At 29.5% G+C, this 7695-nt stretch overlaps 1 long non-coding RNA gene across 1 annotated transcript; it reads left to right on the top strand.

Moving 5' to 3' along the window:
- The first annotated feature begins 742 nt into the window (after positions 1-742).
- LOC136968313 (uncharacterized) lies at positions 743-6818 on the top strand. Its single transcript, XR_010879637.1, has 4 exons — positions 743-895; positions 1069-1301; positions 2520-2550; positions 6544-6818. It is a non-coding gene; the product is annotated as an uncharacterized lncRNA (long non-coding RNA).
- Positions 6819-7695: the final 877 nt, after the last annotated feature.

Below are 7695 nucleotides of genomic sequence, written 5' to 3' on the forward strand. Positions count from 1 at the left end.
CAAGAACGACGTAACTCGAGATATTCATGTATATTAATAATGCATACTCTTCTATTATGTATTATTTATTGATCATGGAAGATGTATTCCTTTTCCCCACGATAATGTTCCTTACATTGATCTTCTTTTTCATTTTATTTTACTTATTGATTAATTATTGAAAGACTAGATTTCGTTATTTAAATGTATGAACACTCGAAACAACACGAGAAACACATACGTTTGTTATAATTGCTAATTTATATATATAAACTGGTTAAGATTATTATTATTATTATTATTATATTGAGAATATTAAATAAATTTATTTTAAAAAATATAATTAAAACTCACCTTACTAAATATTTAAATAACGAAAAACAGAACCTTTTTGTAATAAAGAAATGAATTATTTGACACATTTTATAGTTTTAAAGAATGAGGTTAAAGCTGTTCCAGTTGCTCAAGCAGAAAAATACATCTTCTATAATAGAAAAGTTATGTAATTTTATTTAACAATATAATTAAAAATCATTCTTTTGTATATATAATTACACTTCTCGACAAAATTAAAGAAAAAAAAAAGAACTATTCATTCATTAAATGAATACCGTTCAATTAGCGCATTTATAGGATTAAGTTTTTGAAATTAATCCTCTATTAATTAAGAAATATTCATACAACGATTTAACTCAATCTAATTAAGGATCCTCTACGGCATCCTCTATTGGTTGTCGGACATCGGCTACTGCGAGTATATAAAAATAGTTCTATCGAATGTAAACAGTGTTAGATTATTCGTGAAAGAAGTTTCAGATGAACCAGTCAAATGATTGATAAGGAAACTCAAAGTTTGCTCGTCAATTATTTTATTTTGATTGTTCTTCTTTTGATTCTTTGGATACTTTATATCGAGGTAAATAAACTCTTGGTTTTTGCCTATATTAAATACCGCATATACATAATTGTGTAATATACACCTATTGTATTGTTTAATGCCATACAAGTATTGTTAGCGATATTTTAAAATTATGTAAAATAATTTTTAAAAAGGCAATATTAAATAAAGTAATTTTTAAAAAATTCGAGATGTAGTAAGGAAATGAGGATTAATTTGAAAAGTAAATACAATATGAAAGATGAACGAACCATTTTTACGAAAGGGAGGAGTAAGAAGCGTCAGAAACGTAAATAGTTTTGGATACGAGCTTTAGTTTCAGTCGAAACGTAAAATGGATGCGGACAAGGAAGCGAAAAGTTTAATTGTCAACTATGTGGTATTGATTGTATTACTATTGGTACTATGGGTTCTTTATATGGGAGTGAGTATACCTTTCATTTCTACAGTCGGGTTTTTTTTTTATATGTATCGGCTAATATTAGTATTCCTAATATTAAAATATACAGTTACAATTAAGATATAAATAAATTGAATAGCTTATTATCTTTTACACAGAATCCATTATTGTAATTTTAAGTAATAAATCTCTACAGAATAGTGTGGTGAGAAGGAAAAGAACGGTGTCAATGTTCTACTCCGTTTCTAATGTAGAAACTCGTAGGATTTTATTGTAATATTAAAAAAATTAAAAATAAAAACATTTAACGATTTAAACTCGTTATTTACGTTTAGTAAGGTTATTTTATTCGTTTTATCGCAATTTCTTAGAATAATTTACACGCAGAGCGGATGCTTCTCTTAAGTAATACTCAGGAAGTCGTTGGATTTAGGTAACTTAATACGTTTCGCAACTACCGTAGATTAGTATAAAAGAGCGTTTTACATAAAAGCACTTGTAAATTTTTAAGTATGACCATGAAAACTGTACAATTTTTACGTTTTTTCGTTACTAAAAAATATATCGAATACGATATCGCTATTGTAAATATAATTTTACAATTACAAAAGAGATAATAATTTATCCTAAACGGTAGAAAGAACACATCATACAGAACTAGATACTATTTGAAATGGTTCCAAAACTGATTTCGAACATTCTGTAAATATTTTGGCATTTTTTTAAATATAACTTAGTACAAAAAAATGAACGGTTAATTTATTATTATTATTTAAATATTTAAAAGATGAAAATTACAAGATTTATGGGATTCGATACGAAAGAGATCGGTTAATCGAATGAAATAAGATTACGCGTGTAAGATGTTACACGTTGGTGTGACGTTATATAAATTCCTAAAATATAATCGATAAGCAACAGGAATGCCATCGATCGGATTTAGAAGAGAAAGAGAGAAAAAAACTAAATTTAGAAGTGGGCATTCCTATATAAATAAAGCGAGGGTGTATGGCGCCGTTTCAAAAAATATTAACTAACCTCATTTCTGCCAGTGCTAAATTTAGATTCTATATAAATCAATATTATTTCAAATAATACTTTTATCGCGTTAAACGAACTCTTTCATTCGAAAACTGAAGTGTTAGATGCTTGAAATAATAATGTTATTCATTCATCATTACACTTCTATGTCCAACCATTTAGTATAATGGATGCTATTTTTTTTTTTTTTTCTTTTTACAGATGTAGAGATCGAAAACGGAACATAAATAAGGTAATTATATTAATTTTCATCGAGTAATTTATATAAAAATTAGTGGAAATAATAGGTTATAAACACGCATTAATTATTAAAATTTTTCAATTGTTCAGTATAATTTATTATTAAGTATTGAGTCACGTATAATTTAGGAAAATAATTCTATACGCGTTACACTGACTATATTAATATAAATATCATTAAATTGTTACGATATACAGTGACGTAGCGTCATTTTTCTTGAGGGGGAAGATATAGAGGGCCAAGAGACACGAATAAGAGAATTTCCCGATATGTAGAGGGTCGGGGAGGTGGCCGACACGGGTAAAAGTGGGTACCCCTCCGGAGAAAATTTGGTGGAATTTCCTAAAATGTACTGGTTAAAGTATGCAGCCAAGTTACTAAGTCCATCGAAGTACTACACGTCAGAGCTGGTGGACACAATTTCACTATCCAATAAAGAATTTTATTGAAAATTTAGCAGTAGAATTCGTTACAGAATAATATTTTAAAAAAACACAGAATGTACTGTACAATATATAATATACAGTAATATTAATTTGTTAGACACGGAATTTTATCGGAAATTTAAGATATAGAAATATGTCGTTAACTGACGGGTGGATGACATTTCGACAGCTGCATATGACACGAGAAAATAGAGAAAAACAACTCATTTAACGAATGATGGTTCTATTTTAAAATTGCAAGGACTGTGATTATACATTGCCAAGATGTATTAAGTTTGGAGAGATGAAATGTCTCTGTTTTTAGATGACACGCTTTCCGTTATTCTTAATTATGAATTTTTATAATAAAAGACAATCTATACGGAGAGATGTAAAGATCTTTAATTAATTTAACGTCACATTTATCGAATGCAATTCTTACATTGTAATTTTCCTGGTGTTTTTTAAAATAATCTATTGTTCCTATTATGTTTGCTTCAATACTTATTAGAGTGTATATATCTTTTTCGTTAATTTGTCATTGATAATAGTGGTATATAGAAATATTTTGCAAAAAAGTAGGTTATTGCATTTTATTTCTTTGTATTGACATTAATTGACTTTAAGCGTGAATAAGAACGGTGGATTACCGTTGAAATGCAAATGCCTGAATGACAACTGATGTTTTTAAAAACTGACAGTTAAATGTCGTATAAACTTGAAACAAGTGTTCTGTTGATGAACGGTTGTTCAACGCATTTGTGTTTTAACAATGTGTGATTAAAAACGTTAAATTAATATTCCTTCCTGTGAATGCAACATCGCTAATTCAACCCTGCAAATGAGCTAAGCTGAGCTACAGCTCGGAATTTTGAGGTCAGCCCGGCTCTCAGCTGTAGTCCTGCAGCGCATATTCGCTCCAGTCCATACACCGAATTTTTTGTAATTGGAGGTTTGTTTGTTTGTTTTGTTAAGCTACGGCAACGCAACACTTGGGCGATCTGCCTAGAGGGGATATCTTCCGGAAGGTTTTTTTAAGGGTAACTGGCCCCTATTCGGGTGTTATAGAAGTGGAGAAAATCCGGAAAACTCCACGTGGCCAGCCCGTCCTGGCCAGGCGCGAACTCCCAGTGTATAGGGAACGGAACCTCTTGGCCACTGGTGGGCCGTATTTGGAAGTACTTACACATGTTTTACTAGAAACGATTGTCGTTATTTATATCATCATTTTAAAATATTACCCTTTATTACTTTTAATAATTCTCTTAATCGAAAAGTTGTCTATAAGTTCGTTCAATTGCTTAACCCTCGAGTAGTTTTTATTTGATTGTTCTCATTTTAATAAAAGATAAGTGAAAACGTACCCGATACTGTGTATCTGTTATTATTACAGATGCAATTTAATTTCAAAAGTGAGCTTTGCTGCAACATATCCAGTTCGGCTCTCAGCTCCCATCCAAATTTACAGTCCAGCTGGCAGCTCTAAGACCTCCGCTTAGCTTGATATTTCAGAGTAGCTAAGCTGAGTTTTGCAATTCTACATGCGATTAAGGAATTATATCTAATTTAAAGGCATACTAACAGTGGCGGTTCTACATTTTTTTTATCCTGAAGCTTAAATTGTTACATTCGCAACCAGCAACAATAGGGCTATATCCACAAGATACAAAAGGCCCTGCTATTCTTGCAAAAATCTAGAGTCCCAAATGGTGGAGAACAGAGTGGTACCGTGAAGTCCTTGAAAATGAGCCATACAGTGAGCCCCTTCCCATCAGCAACGAGATCTGGGTAATCTCTGTTATCTTCTTCAATGGGAACTTGGAACTTTTACGGCAGAGCACCATTTTTTTTAATTTAATGAACCACTACATTTCAGATTTTGATTTTCAATTGCTGTATTGAGTTATTGCATGTGTTATCACCATTCTTTTTATTTTAAGTTATTTTATTATCAATCAATTTTATTTTAATAAAAGATACTTAAAAAACTACTGATTTTGTTGAAAATTCACTCATTAAAAAAGAGTTGCTTCGGCATTAAGGAACCCCGAAGTTTAAGCTTCGTTAGTTTCATAATAGATCAATCCGCCATTGCATACAACAGAAGTGAAATGTATGCAAGAATTTTAGAACTAAATAATAGTCAAAGAGGAACCGACATGACTTCTATTACTAAAAGGAATTTCCCTACTTGACTGCATTTTTTGGCAATGTTGTAGGATCAAGTGTCTGAGAAAATCATTGAGAATTGTTTTTAAAAGGATGATGTTTTAAAAATAGGCACCGAGACATCTGAAAATAAAGTTGTGTCGAAAAGGAAATCTTAAATAACACTCCAGAAGATAAATCAAAAGAAAACTTTAAAACTACTTTAGCACTCAAGTAATTATCTCTATTATTGTAATTAATAATTAACTTTTAAGTTTATCTTTAAACGCTTTTAATTGTTTTTGTGTTTTTAAATTATCCGATTCACCAAAACTAGAATTCCTACTAATTATAATCTAATTACTTTCGCCGTATGTTATAACTCGGTTATTGTTATTAATACAAGCTAGTCCCGAAACGATTACAATAAGCGGCATCTACTGCAACCGTGTGCGGGACTAACAAAAAATATAATTATTTTTAATATTCAATCTTGCTGTTGTAAATACAAAACTTAGGATGTTGCTATTAGCAGCTCTTATATTAATAAATGTTACTTAAATAACCTGTATATTGTTGAAAGACAGATTGGAGATAAACCAACTCAAAGCTAATGAGAGCTTGAAAACATGAAAAAATCCAGATATGGCAGTTGTGATGAAAATGTAGCTTTTATTATCCTTAATGTATTTTCTTAGATATTTTGGTTTATATTTCAAGGCTATTTCATTCTGATGAAATAACTTGGAAAGTATATTTAAACAGTGTAGTATGGATTACATCAAGTAAATCGTTATTTTTACACTTTTAGTAATTTATTATATTGATGCTAACGCTTAAAAAATATACTATTTTATAAACTTGTAAAATTTTCTTTCAGAGTGAGGAGATATACATGTCTAATGGTGATTTTATACAGGGACATACCAACGTACGATATAACGTTGATAAATAAGAAAAGTTATGCCTTATTATAGTAAAATAAACAGATTATTTACATGAGTTTATTAAATTAACGAGATTTTTTAGTGAGGGAACGAATCCTTTTCGTCTAATTTAGATTCAGATTCAGATGCTAATCTTCACAGTTTGCAAAAATAAAATTTGCTTTTAATCACAAGATATATCTGCTATTTATGTTTTGTGTTGTATTACAAATCATCATTGTTTTATTGTTATGTATATGTATACTTTTATACCAGTCCTATATACTTTACTATACTATAATATGAAATACTGTAATATATACGGTATCTGAGTTGTAATTTATACTATATGGAACCCACCTTCAGGAATTCGTTAATATTGAATGTTCTGTAATTCAGTTAAATGTTTTTACAATAATTTTTGTTGGTTATTGTAGATTTCTATGTATTTTTGTATTCTCTAAATGATATACTTTCTTTTACAGAAGAAAACATATCAAGTTCATTTGAAGTCAGATGAGAATATGGAACAATTTACACCCAGCGCTTTATTCATCGATAATTTAATAGTTTCGTACGTTCGTTAATGAAATATTTACGTATATCTATCATGGCACATTTTTTGAAATTTGAATCTGGATAATATTGTAGCAATTTCTCTAATTTTAAATGTCAAAATAGCTATAATTAAAATAATAACTTCTTTCAGAAAAAACATTCGTAAATTTTTTATGTTTAAAACTCTTTGTATTAAATAAGAATGGTCAAATAAATAATAAAATTACAATTTTTGTAATTATGAAATGATTATGAAGGATTTCTTAAATGCCGTCATAAGTATAATGTTAACTGATCATATAGGTATTAATGAGATGATGTAAAACATGATCATTACATCAATATATTAAGAGACTGCTAATATTTTGCTAATTTTGATTTAAATATAAAAAAATTTTTAGCACGCAAGTGGCCGTACATTAATTGAAAGGTACAGTTGTAAAAAATGGTTAGTGTCATTTCCATTAGTACGTTAAAAATGCATGCTAACAGCTAAGCAGCGATGTGTGTATTTAAATTTAAAAAATGTACTTTTTAACTATAACGTAAATTCTATTCTGATTAAAGTAAAAGCAAAAAACTTTGTAAGACGTCTAATTTTTCATTTTCTCTATATTTTCAATATGGCACTTACCATCTTTTACCTCCGAACCTTTTAATTAAGTGTGAAATTTAAGGGAAGGAGTCAAGAAAAGTATAACATTGTACGTACACGATGGAAAGGAGGTTGATGCATCGTCTACGTTGGCATTTTTTAATAGTATTAGTAGCATGTGAACTTCTTAAGAGCCTACTTACTAGTCACGTGAATAAACTATTAGTTTAAAAATATTTGTAGAACTTTTTTAAAGTTATTTGTTCTATGAACTATCGTACACGTAATTAAAGGGAAAAGAATTTGTTAAAAGTAGAGGGTGGCTATAATTAAAGTTTTCCTATTCAGAGCACTCTGTAGCTGTAACCAAACTTCCTCTGGGAAGCGCTTTGCAGAAAAATACATAAAACAACAAAAACGCATTTACTCATTTCACAACTGATACCTTCTGCAGAGAATGCTTACTGATGTAAAGAATGTTGTT

This window comes from Centruroides vittatus, unplaced genomic scaffold, assembly GCF_030686945.1.
Source record: "Centruroides vittatus isolate TY-2023 unplaced genomic scaffold, ASM3068694v2 contig_1427, whole genome shotgun sequence".
Classification (NCBI taxonomy): Eukaryota; Metazoa; Arthropoda; class Arachnida; order Scorpiones; family Buthidae; genus Centruroides; species Centruroides vittatus.